This window comes from Polypterus senegalus, chromosome 10 (genome assembly GCF_016835505.1).
Source record: "Polypterus senegalus isolate Bchr_013 chromosome 10, ASM1683550v1, whole genome shotgun sequence".
In the NCBI taxonomy this organism is placed as follows: Eukaryota; Metazoa; Chordata; class Cladistia; order Polypteriformes; family Polypteridae; genus Polypterus; species Polypterus senegalus.
In genome coordinates, this window is record NC_053163.1 from 125,316,459 (window position 1) to 125,330,628 (window position 14,170).

Below are 14,170 nucleotides of genomic sequence, written 5' to 3' on the forward strand. Positions count from 1 at the left end.
TTGCTGGGAGAAAGTAAATCTCCGCCATGTTTAACTACAAAAACATCAATGAAGCAACTGATTTTGCCAATTGGTGTGAGGAGTATTTTCTGTGACTTAAAATTACAAACAACAAAGATAATAATTGATTACAGAAGAAATACAATTCACCACATGAGTCAATAAAGTCAAAAAAGACGAGAGAGTAGACTGCTAAAAGTTATAAATACCTGGGGACAATCAGACTAAAGAATGACTTAATGAAAGCACACAAGCAGTCTTCAAAAAAAAAAAAGAAGAACAATGTGTCTACTGTCTAAAAAAGCGCATCCATTTTAACAAGAATTCTAAAATTTTCTAACATTATTTTATGGTTTTTTTTTTTTTAACACAAATCTTGTACTGAGTCTCACTTATGTGGTCTTCTGCTTGCTTTGAAATATTAACATTAGTAACAAAAACAGTATAAAGTTAATTTTTAAATGGAACAGTAAAATTGACATCTCAATAGTCAAATCTACCATGTCAGTTTAGTAAATACATTTTGCAAAACACAGAGTGTATAATCTTAGAAATCTCTCACCAACTGCATTCACAATTCCAGTTGCTGCCATCAGGTTTCAGATTTCATTCCAGCTTGTAATAACTTTCTAAATATGTCTTACTTTATTAAACATGCTTAACTTGCTTGCATGCTGAATAGTTATTCTTGGTGGTCACTGGCTGAGTCTCAATGTTGGTTTAATTTTTATATGTAATTGTGCTATCTGTTACTACTTCATAAGCATTATGTCTACTAATTTATTTGTTCACAGTTGGTCTCTCTGTAAGAAATCTGCTGAGAAACTACATATACCTTGTGGGACAATAGTTGCAAATTGAACTTTATTAATACAACAAACTGCAAATAAACCACAGCCTTTAGCTTGTAAAAATCTTTTATAGCCAGTTAACCATTCTAACTAGAAAAAATGGTCAATTTGGTGCCTTCTTTAGTAGGTGACCAGCTATTAAAATGGTTTAATATCAGAGTGCTATCTTACAAGAATGTGTCAACTTGTACCAGATTTGGACCTCTACCCAGAACAAATCCCTCTGTTACAGCCAAGAAGTGAACAATGGTCAAACTAACCCATACAGCTCTCTTTACTGCTGAACCAGACACTCTTGCTCATGTTACTTTCATGACTTGCCAGCTCTTTGTTTCACTAAACGTAGAGTGATGGTTTTCTCTAAACTACAAAATCTGATCTACCATTTCCTATCTTATGGGAGTCAAAACACACTGATTTAACCAAAGTCTTGAAATGGCCATCACTTTGCAGGCAAAGACTTCTGCAAGATGAAATAACTGATTTTTCACATAGTGTACATTCTCTACAAAAGGCCACTGACATTTAGATTTGACTATGATTTTAATGCTTTTCATGTATACACAAAATACAGAAAGGAAATCTATTAAAAAAGATTATTTATGCATGTGTGTATGTACTGTATTTATACATTTATTAACTTCCCCTAGGCTATGGTGGATTTTTTGATTTACTGCTTAAAAGGGTTTAACAGAAAACAGACATGTACGTGTACTGGGTATAAGCAATTTTTCCTACTTATTTCATTTGAACATACTTATAGGAAAGCTTAGAAAGATGTGTCTTTGTAGTGTGAGTAAGAGTCAAAAGACACTGATTAACCAAAAAGTGTTGAAATAGCTATCACTTCACAGCTCAAGTGCCACGCCCATCTTTAGTCTAAAATGTTAAAAAGCTATGCGGAAAAACCAATAACCACGTTCTTTATAACAAGCAGCAGAAGTGGTGTAAGACATCACTGTGTCTTCTGCACAAGTACACAGGAAATGGCTGCAATGCTGTTCCAGGTTTTAATAGGAACAAACTCTGTGGCACTACTGCAAATGTTTAAATGCTTTAATGTAATGCAAATGGATTTTAAGAGGACATTCAGGTAGAGGTAAGGCAAATTATTTCAAATGACAGTCCTTTAATTTTAGATCACTGACTCAAAATCCCAACATCTCATTAATTTTGGATTAACCATCTCCTTCATTGCTCAATATAGTTCAAATGCTTCCAAAAAAAAAAATTTTTTTTTTCTTGCAAGCGATGACTCTTACAGTTTCATTCTGTGAAAACTGCAAAATTACAGGTTTAGGAAACGCTTTGCAGTCAAATATTGTGAATACTCCATTGTTGTCAACAAAAATAGCTATGTGAGTCATCAGAGCAACCTGAACAATAAAACAGACATGACACTGCTTTTATTTTTGGTTGTTGTTGTTCCTAAAAGTCTACAGAAAGACAAAGGTCTGAAAATTGTATCCCATAATCTGAACAATTTTGAAGCAGACCCCATTCAAACCTCCAACAAAGAAAAAAGCAAAAATTTTAAAAAAGTTAGGCTTTTATGGGCTTCATAGGAAAAATGATGTACATCAATGAAAAGGTAAGGGGTTAAGGAGTGTGGCAGGATATATTGTAAAGGTATGAAAATTAACTTCAACCATTCTCCAGTTGTCCCTGGTTGCATAATCTGACAAGACAAAACACATAGTGTAAAACATCTCCAGTATTTTAAAGCTTTATAAAGAGAAAAATTAAGGGGATTTTTTTTTTTGCTTTTTAAACATTTGACTAAGTATCTTTACAGGGGCCAAATTCTGAAAATCAGGCTTAAATCAGTTTTGTGTGTCAATTCTAATGCAAGACTCACAATAAGTGAACATATTGCTGTTTACAAATAAATTAATTATTGTTCCTCCACCTTTTGTTATTTGCTTAATCTAATCATAGGATAGAAGCATAAATCCAGTTAAAATAGCCTTGTGCTCATTTTGAAATGACTTGAGAATTCTCAATTGACTTAACATACAGTATGTGATGGATATATTTAAAATGTGAACTAAAAAGACATTAGCAGTGTAAACTTCACTCTGTAAAATGGCCTTTCCGGAGCTGTGAAAATCTCCAAACTTGCCACGCCCCACAGTATCTCTTTGGTAATGGAAAATGCAAAAAGATGCAACTGCGCATCACCCCAATAAGTTTCTTAATTAATCTGGTAACTATTTTTTTTTATTAAGGTCATGATTTCATTAACTTCTTTTCTATGGTTTCTGCACACTTAGAGAGAATTAAAATGCTGTGAGATTTCAAACAAAAGATTTGGACATCAAGAGCCAAGTTCACAGCGTATCATTAGCAGAACTTTATTGCAAGCCTTCACTGTGCTTGCTAAGCACTCTGTTTATGCCCATAAGACATATTGTGGGTAGCTCTGCAGAGGTGCTGCAAATGCAAATAAGCATGTCCTGCAGAGGAGGCACTAACTCCTTATCAGCACACATGTTCTTGTTTGTTACTGTATCTATTAATGGCTTCTTAAAAGCTATTTAACTGAATAAAGATCAGCTTTTAACAGGCAGAATTAATTACAGTCTAGGAGTTCATTATATCCCAGACATGTTCAGGGTTCACTTCAATACCTTTAGTCTGGTGACTTTGAATATGAACCACTGCACCTTAGTCAATTTGTAAGGCTTCTAAATTAACTGTATTTCATTTAACAGGGAGACCCTATTTTTCTCTCATGTATGTTAGAAACAGACTTCCTGCTTTACCTCTACAGGGCCTTGCTACTTGATCAACTTGATCATTAAAATTACTGTGCAAGAACTAATTTACCAGATTTCAGAGTGCATTATTCTTTATCCTTCGTAGGACTCTCCTCATTACTGCAGTTTACATCCTACTTGTACTAAATTCATTCCTAAATGTTATTCCATTTGCGAGTTTCCATCTGACAAAGTACAGTAATCCTGTTTGTTCTGTAAGACATTTTGTAAGGTGTAAGCTGTTAAATGTGCTAAATAATAATCTATTTACAGAACAAATAATACAGTAGGCCCTTCTCCAGTTAGACTTTAATCAGAAGTCTGATTGTGAATCTCAAGCCCTTGGTGTACTCAAGCTTTCGTAGTAATCCTTCTAAACTGAAATGAACACAAACAGCCTTGCTGGGAAAATTACATTTCTGTAATGAGCTTTACCATATATGATTAGAGCTTATTATTTTTCAACTGTAAATAACATATATTAATAAGCAATACACAGCACATGCAAACATCTGAAGCCACGAAAAAAGAATGAAATATGAGCTGCAAGATCCAAACAATTAAAAAATGTAAAACCACACACATCTACATTTCTGGCATTAAGCTCTATCTATCTATCTATCAAGCAAAATGCCATGTGTATCATCAAGCCTAATTTACTTATTAGCTATCATCAAGCCAAACGGTAACTTAAACACAGTTCCAGGTATGGCCCGATATCCTTACTGGTCAACTCTGTTTTCCATTATCGCTGATAATATCCACATGGAGGGCATGCATAGCGCAGGTTAGAAACTGGTACTGGAAGTGATACATATGGGCAACTGAGACACTTTCCTGTGAGCAGGATGACCAAATTGTCTTCTAATCAACATGGGAAACAGAGTTGGGGGTGGCTCACAGTAAAAGGGGCTACTGGTGCTGGACTGTGTGGCATGCAATGAAAGTACAAAACAACACTCTTAAAACTGCTAATATAATTTAGGATTATGCTGGTTCAAAGACTACCCTGGCATCACTGGGCAAAAGGCAGAAACCAATAATGGAGATCATCATCCGTTCATCAGGTTACCAATCAACCCACTGTAAAAACCTTTGAGATGTGAGGGGAAAACTGGAATACCTGAAGAAAACTCGAGCGGTCACAGAGAGAATGTGCAAACTTCACTTGGAGAACAAGTGGGCTGCACCCATGAGGCAACAGCACTAACGTCTAGGCCATCATGCTACTTTGTCTCAGAATGATGAATATATGTACATTAAGTACAGTTTTTTCATGTATATATGTTATAATGACAGTAATTAGAACACATGTTTACTTACCTATTACATCATGCATTGAACAGTTCCAAATAACTAGGAGAGGGCCCTACAATAGCATTCAGATCACACAGTCTACAATATCAGTGCATTGCAGGCAAACATTTTATGCACATTAACATAACAGTGAGAAAAAAAAAAAAGGGGGGAAAGGATTTAAATCACTACTCGCAGTGTATGATTTTAGAGCAAAACCTGGCAATGTTGCTGCCACAATTTACTAAAGCAAAGGTGCTTGGCAGAATGTAGTCAGGTCAAAAAGTGTTTTTCATGTTTAATAATTTATCAAGTTTGCATTCATGTATAAAGCAGACTATAATCAGTATGCACATTGTCATAGGTGTAAGCATTGCAACATAGACATCTCATTGGTTGAATCATGACTGTATTGAGTAGAACTGATGCGACCGATTATCAAATGTATGATACATATGCATCTACTGGAGCAGGGAACTACAGGTATATACAAAAATCATGTACAGTCTAATCTCTACATACGTTACAGTAGTGAGAAATAGTAGTAGAAAAAGCAGTCAGGTCTAAAGAATGGAAAGAATAAAGCTTTTAAAGAAAAATTTAGATTACCTAAGTTGCTGTGAGATCCGGGTTTACCCTGGGAAATATGGGACATCTGTTTATTATACCTTATGGCTGCACATATTTTTTTAATATGCCTGAAGATAAAGGGAAACAATCAAAACACAAAATAGCGAATTTTGTTGGTCTCAAAATTCATTCACCTCAACCTGCAGTCTACGTAGAAACTGCAATGTGAGATGGTTTCTGTATCCTACAAGTAGAATGTAACGGCATGAAGTGTCAGCTCCATAGATGTGAGCAAGCATGACAAGCGGCACAGAAGTGCACGTCTAATTATTTTCTTGGCAGCAAAAAAAATTGCATTTGTCTTAAGGATAATCTTACTTATTTGGCCTACAAGCATCTGTTTTTAATGTCAAAATTAACCTAAAATTTTCCTTAAGTTATACACCTAAGGAATTTACTAAAATTCATTAATTTATTTATACCAGAACCACCACAGACTATTTCTTCTTTTGTGGTGAAAGAGAAAATATGTTGATATGTCATACATGGAAGAATTTCAAACTAATCTGTACATGTGCAAATACATATGAATTCTAACACTGATTGAGTGCTTTCTTTGCGCTGCTTATTTTTAACAATCTATTTGAAACACAGACATATTTGAGACTTAAAATACTACGGACGGGCCACTGAACAATTCCCAGAGCCAAAAACTTTGAAGATATTGTGATAAAGATATTATCTTTTTACTCCTCCATAAAACTCAATTTCCAGCAAGCGGGCATCATGTGTCCAACTTCACCCACAGATGATCAGTGGATACCTGATGTTGGTAGTAACCAAGATCAACATTATCCACTTTGGCTTTGAATGACTGTAGTTTTATATTTCAAAATATTTCCACTTTCTGGACACCATCATTAACTGAGCCTCTGAAGAATGGTTCATTCATACAGATGGGAGTGTGTTTCATACATGATGACTTAGTGAGGTTTGGTGTGCTTTATCAGATCTTTATTCACTCATACACGCTAATCTAAGGATTTTCCAAGAACTGTTATGTCTTAACCAAGAAAAACTGCCAAGTCAATTTCTTAGGATTTTTTTGACTTAAGCTTTTCACACAAGCACTCAACCTCTCAATCTCTTGGCACACTCCTGCAATAGCCTGCATTTGTGCAATACATTCAATGGTTGCTACTTGCACAATTTGAACTTTTTTCAGTAAAACAAATTATCATCATTCTGTTCTAAAAATGTTAAATTTAATTAAAAAAAAAAAGAGAGCATTTACTGCAACAGTGGAAAAGGGCCTTTTGACATTCTAAGAGCCACTTAAAACAATAAGAATTTTTAGAACAATGCATGTAGTACATTTTTACGGTTTATTAACATGAAAAGCAATATACACAATAATTAAAAAGTGAGTGTTATGTCTTAATCACAGAAATCAATGTGATCAGAGATTTTCATGTGAAGATTAATAGGAGTTATGTAAGATTATTACTTGATGGTAAGTTACAATACAACCTTATTATTCTTCATGGGTCAATGTGTTCCCAGCTATAGCATGGCACACAATGCTACAAACAAGCTAACGATAACTAATGGCAGTAGCATTATTCCAGCTATTATGAAACTCATAACAAAATAATTGGCTCCCTGGACTCACTAAATGGTTACTCAACTTTTACAGTTATTATAAAAAAAAAAAAAAGCCCACTGCTTTTCACAGAACTGCTTTAACTTAGACATTTGTGAGATTTCATGTATAAGCCACTTTTTTGACGTGGTTCTGCCGCATTATCACCATAGGAGTTGGATCTAGACTTCCTTTCTGTTAATATAATTTTTTTTCCTTTTATTTTATGTAGAATTCTTTTATTCAAGTCATTAATAAATGACCCAATAGACTTCTAAAGAATACTCGGATACATGTAATTCAAAGATTCTTAAAAGATGCCACATTACCTAAACTCCAAAGAAAAAAGCTATTTCTTCTGACAGTATGGCCAAAATCTGAATTCTTCTACAAAAAATTTGCATCTTTCTTTAAAATATTAACAAAGACAAAAACTGTATGTAAGAACTAAGTAGAATTTTTCAAAGACTGGGTATTTTTATGAGGGTTAGCCAAAAATAGCCAAAAAACTGAAAAATACAAATGATAAATAATTAAAGCAAAGCCAGATGCATAGCAAGAGCTACAAATGACAAGGCTAGCACTTAGCAAATTATGAAATAATAAAATTGCAAAGAAAAAAAATCCCTTGTTCAGCTTGACCACTGACAAGGAAAGCAAAAAACATCATCTGTATGAGTAAATGTGTATGCAAGCGCAAGTGTGCTCTGTGACAAAACGGGTTCTTATCTTGTGTCCTGCGCTGTTGAGACAGACCACAACATCCCTGAACTGAACTAAGAGAGTTTGATAATGAATGCATGGCGATTCATAGAAACGTTTAGTGGAGAGGACATGGGGACTTTCCAAGTGCTTTCTCTAGAACTCTGAATTAAACTGATTTACACAAACTAGCACATTCAGCTTACATTCTAAATATTTGAATAGTTCGATATTTTCACAGCTAAGACCTTGTCAAGTTATTTTTTTCATTACCCAGACTCAAAAGATGGGGATCTTTTATCCATTTTAAGTCACTGAAACTGAAAAACACACACACCATGTGCAACCAAACTTATTTGCCAAATTCCAAAGTGCGTGTTTAGAAAGAAAAAAAAAATCATTTTTAAACAGCAGTAACTCCTCTTATCTCCTCTACATTTCAAGCTACCAGTAAAGCTGCTAGAGATGGAGTAATACATTAATTAGCCTGGTGTCAATTTAATGACATACAATACACTCAGCATAAGTTATTTAAAAACATCTAGGTTACTACTTTAAAAAAGAGCCTTGTGCATTACAAACTGAAATGTATGTACTCATTGGGACCTTTAATTGCATTTAAATGGTGAATATTAGCTTTACAAAATTGTCTTCAATTTTAAATACTATGAAAATATTAAGGGCATAAGTGATAAAATACAAGGTACAAGCTGCCAGTAGTAAAGAAGAAAAAAAAACTAATTACATTTTTAAACATACTATGTTTCAGCTTTTCATGCTAAACACAGAGAGGTGAGAATGTGAACCAAACTGACCCAACAGTATACCATCTTTCTCACATTTTGTCCACACCCTGGCTGGCTATCACTCTCTCATGCCATCTGTTACAATTATAGTTGACGGGGCAATTACAAATTTCATAAATAATAAATATGTTTACAGTACTACAGCACACATTTACTCTGCTCGTTAGGGGGGGTAAAACACTGTTCCTCATGGCTTTAAACTTCTATAGCTGACTAACATTCTTTTGAAAGTACTTTATCTATAAAGGCCACAATAATAACAGTTAAAATAAAAACCAAGATAATGAATTGAATAAAATACTTTGCCTGCATAAAAGGTAGTATCCAGACTGTTGTTTATTACATAGTCTGTGAGAAAAAAGCTTTTGATATATCAAAAGGCAAAATGGAATAAATTCTTCCATTTTCTGTCTGGGTTAAGATTTAAGGAAGCCAGGGTCCCATAAACAAACAAAAAAATCAATTGCGCTATTAAACATAACAAATTCTGCAAAAATGAGTCAAAGGAAAAACTATATTTCATTCTAAGTGGCTTGTGATGTGGCTGTACTTCCACTGTTAAAACACACAGGGGCAGCAAAAACATCAACACGAATTTAAAATTAAAATGAAACTTTCATTTATTTGTATGCTGTGTTTCTTAAACTTTTATTATGTTCTCTTAAACATAGAGATTACAGTTCACCTGTAAATACTACCCTAACACTGTAAAAACAATAAGAGATGGTTTAACACTCCCACCGCATTATTGCTTCAATAAAATTGACAGCAAGTACTTCTACAATGGATTATCAATTACCTGAAAAAGAACACTACATTCATACTTAAAGTCTGTCAGTGGAAACAGGCTGCATTTAAACTATGACAAATAACTATAATGTAAGCGCACATATGCATTCACTATCTGGTGCCCAGCCCTTTTCCTCCCGAGAGATACAGTCCTTATGGACACAATGATTATGATGACAGAGAGCTATTAGCTGCCTCTGATAAGAGGAAACTGAAAAGTAACATGTTTGAAGATCGAAGCATTTCCCCATGCAGGTCTGTATTTTTGTGTAGATCTTGCAATTTTATATAAGTATAAGCAGACTGTGAAAAAAGAAAATTCTGTTAAAATAGGGGCTGCACCTGTCTAGCGTAGATGGTAAGCCTTTCCCTGATTAAGAAGCATTGACCAAATACTAAAGTAACATGCTGGAGGAATTACAGAGAAAACAGTGAAATTTACATAAATGGAGTGAATAAAAAACATTGTATCAAAGAACTGTACATTTCTGAACATCATAGCAGGATTTAAACAAGTGTTGAAAATGGAAGAAAAAAGAAAACATGCCCACTGTATGACAATTTTTCCAACCTATAGCACAGACCAAGGTGTGCCAGAGTAAATGTTTTAACCGGAAATGGTAACAATGAAAAGAAATTCTAATTTTTATTTTCAGGAAATACCAAGGGAGACAATGAAGGTATAGATGGCCAAAACCCAGAAAACAAAATAAACAAATCCCACAATGCAGGAAGGAAAACAAATGACTGCTGTTTTTTTTAATGAACAATCTAACACAACAAATAAATGAATTAAGAGAACAATATGCCGTTCTAGAATTTCAAACTACAAAGATTACTTGATAGAGGTCAGTCCATTTCAACCATCATGTCACCATTAGGTCACCTTCATCTCAAAACCATTTCCAATGCAGCCATTAATATGAAGAAAAAAGTCCTAATTAGAAATCAAAGCCAAAGTCATTTAAGTCCTGTTTGAAAGAAGAACGTCACATAATCAGAATGTTTCAGTGTATATATAAAGAGCACACAGAATGGGTAAAGCTTGCCAACACTTTATAAGCCATTTGAATCTCATGAACCATACACTGGTAAAAGTTAAGCACTAAATACAAGTACACCAAGTACAAGCAGCAGAATGTGTTATGTGATTGTTAAATGTTAACTACCATATGGAGGCTTGTTTTTGAATCACAGCCCTACTGATTTCCCTTTAATTTCTATTATTATAGCTAACCTATTTAAAAGGCTAAAAATTAACTCAATAAAAAATGACCGCTATCAGCAACATTCAATTCTTAACAGGGCACATGAAATAAAAGACCTCAGCTTGATAATTGAGAGGACGGACTCATCAAAATGAGCAGAATTACACAAGCTACTTCACTCACAGACAATAATTCTAGTAATGAACTGCTTAAAATAAAACTTCTACCAGGATACTATTCTAGCGTTGCACAAATTTAGATTTAATCCTCCTACTGGCTAATCACAATCAAGACCATTCAATGTTTTGGAGTGATTTGAACAGTAAAGGTTGCAGTAATTATTACAGAAGAACTAAAATCCAATAATATTCAATAATATTATTTATCTTGGTTTTTGAGATTACAAATACTGATTTGCTGTTCAGAATACAACTGTTTTTTATTCATTTCCACAAAAAACTGAGCCGTGTTAATCATTATGAACCGTTACTGACGTTCTATTATGTTTCTCTTCTCTTCTACTGATGTGGCACTAGATGCAACTTCTACACTGCGAAACTGCTACTTCTACCCATGTGATGTGACACCAGAGATATTTGGATCCAAAGGATTAAATGATTTAATCTTATTAGTCTGGTCAGCATCTGTGTATAATATTGGAGACTAGGTTATCAGAAAGCTAGCCTCAGTCATTAAAACTGTGACTAACTGTTAGAACAGATGGTGGATCCAAACAAAACATCGACTCCTCCAGGAACTCTGACTGGAGATTTGTCTCCCTCTCCTCTGTGGTCAAATGATCATGTCGCAATTAAAAGGCAATGGACTTGTACGGTTATGAGAACCATTCTAGGGATATTATCTTGCCAAGAAAAAGAAAAGTCTGATAGTTTTCTGGTTGTGTAACTGTCACCAAAGGAGTAGGACAGACTGGTCACTACTTGTTTGTCACACTTATTATAAAGGTTATGCTGCCAAAAATAGGGTCTCTAATATTTTTTTTCTTTGGCCCCAAATTAGCCTTTACTTTTTCCAATTATAAATACACACTGATGCAGCCCCTATTAACTAACACTATTAACTTGAGGTTTTAGCCCTATATATCATTAAAATGAGTTAAGCAGGAAAGAAAAGCAGCAAAGAAACTGATGGAAAGATACCTGTATGGCTCAAAGTGGAGTTTATTTGCATTATACATCTTAAAAAGAATGTCTTATTTCATGCTGCAATGATGTATGAAAACATTTTTGGAACTATATTTCTAGACATTTTCTCTTCCTACAGCTATAGATCCTGAAGAATGAAAACAAGAAAAACAAAGTATGAACGGTCTTTCGCGTCTGGTCAGTGATACAAGGATAATATGTAGCAGCACATAGAAGCAACACACAGAGGCCAATGTTAGCACCTAAACTTTAAATCTGCACCACTGCTTACTGCTTCTTTTGTTTTAAAGGCATAAAGAAACTCTACAGAGGTTTAAGCAATGAGGAATAAGTTGTACCAAGCCTAAATTTAGTAAATAATGAAAATAAGCCTGAAACTTTCCACCATTAGAGTGACTGAGGTGTTGAACATAGACTTTACTTTGCTTCAATCCAAAATTCCAAACACTGTGTGCCTCAAGTGTAGATGAGACTCTCTCTCTTACTAGTCTGCAAGTTTACTTTCAAATGTTATTCACTTCATGTTCATTTTGCCAGAAATGCCTCCTCAAACTCAGAAGCTTGTACTTTGATAGCATCTTAGTTTGGAAAACTAAACTATTTGTTTCTGAGCAAAGATCACCTGCTGTAACAATGTACTTCTGCTATGTAACTTGATTTCCTGATGGCAGACTATACAGAAACTTTATAAGCCTTCATGTACAGTAAACAAATTGACCAATCAGGTGATCTTTCACTACTGGTGGAACACTAATTGAATAATTCATTACTTCTTTAGAACAAGCAAGTGATTATTTAATGTTTGTGGTAAATATCTCTATAAGAAAAAACAAAAAACATGAGATAGTACCCAGAGTATTCCAATCCAAGAACTGGCAGAACAAAAAATCTGAGAAGGCATTTTAAACAATGCAGAAAAAATTAATGGGGGTTGAAAGGGTTTAAAAGTTAACTTCAGGAAATGCTTGGGCAGAAAAGTAACTTTGCAAAGCAGCAGTAGGAGACTGCCTCTCAGCTTCAGTGCAGGTATACATTTCCTTTATTTTGAAGTTTTCAGCTGAAAATGAGTTATTACCCACATAGCAACCATCACTAGGGTGATCCTAATATGCATAAGAAATAATCTTATCAATAAAAAAGCCTCACACTGGGTATTTTCATCCTAAACACAGCACTTGCAAATGGAACAGATGCCCATAACATATGCAGAACAATGATTTAGTTTTAGCTTGATATTTCAATGGAAATACTGACACACAGTAAATCTAACGTATATGTTTGAACAGAGAATAACAGAAGGGAAAAAGGTTTATAGTAAAATGGTCTGAAATGTATGGCAGAAACAGCAAGCATGTTGCTCTCATATAATAAAGCATCTTTGCCAAGACCATCAGAGCTCAACAATATCAAAAGGCCAAGCTGACAGTAGGCTGTAGTCCCTGCAGACCTGATAGCATATGGCTGTAAATGAGAACCAAGGTTCCCAAAACAAAAACAAACACCTGAAGTGAGCAAAGTTTAGAAAAGCTTCAATACGAAGTGAAAGTGTATAAAGCAAACAATTTGACTTATTTATTTTGCAGAATGCTTGCAGCAAATTTCAACTTAACAATAAATGAGTATTGGAAAGAGTCAGCAGGCACCTCAAGTATAAAGGCCATCTTCAAGTCCATTTTTTTTCAAAGATGCATGACTGCTTTTGGACTAACTATGTGGGGGTGGTGTTGCTGAACATTGTAGTGTAAATGAACTGAATACAAGAAACAACACTGCAGGGTTCAAAGTCCATTTAAATAAAAAAAAAATGGCATGAACGAGAAGAAATACAGGCCACTTTAAAGAACAGCTCAGACCAAATAAAACAGCCAAAAGATGCGATGCTTTGACTAAAATTCCAAAAGAAGTGAAATTTCATAGCAAGAGGAAGACAACCACCAGTGTCCACAGAATCAACAGAAAGCAGAAGGCTGAACCAAAAGCAAAAGATGAACAGCCTTAATAAAGCCTGCACTCACTGAAACTAAATCCTCTTATCTGTACTCATCACTTCCTCTTACATACCGGGTGGAAGGGAATGTTTACACTTCCAGAAGCCGGTGATTGCACATCTGAGACTTAGATCATTCAGAAGTATTCTTCCATCAATAGGATACAGTCCATGAATAAACTGGTAAAAGAGAATAGGTTTCAGAGGGCACTGAATTCAGGTGTTTCAACTTATGAAGGATTCAACAATTTAAACTGTTCTCTCTTTATAGTGCAACAACATGCAAGAGAGCTAATGAAGGACTGGCTTGTGATGGAGAAGGGAGATGCAGGGCAGATTAAACAATGAGTATGACATTTTTCTGACTAAAGTTCTCTTTGATAAAGAGGGCTCA

At 34.7% G+C, this 14,170-nt stretch overlaps 1 protein-coding gene across 2 annotated transcripts in view; it reads right to left on the minus strand.

Moving 5' to 3' along the window:
• The window catches only part of ammecr1 (AMMECR nuclear protein 1), a 146,136-nt gene that overhangs the window by 59,374 nt on the left and 72,592 nt on the right, over positions 1-14,170 (minus strand). The gene's annotated exons all lie outside the window — the stretch shown is intronic.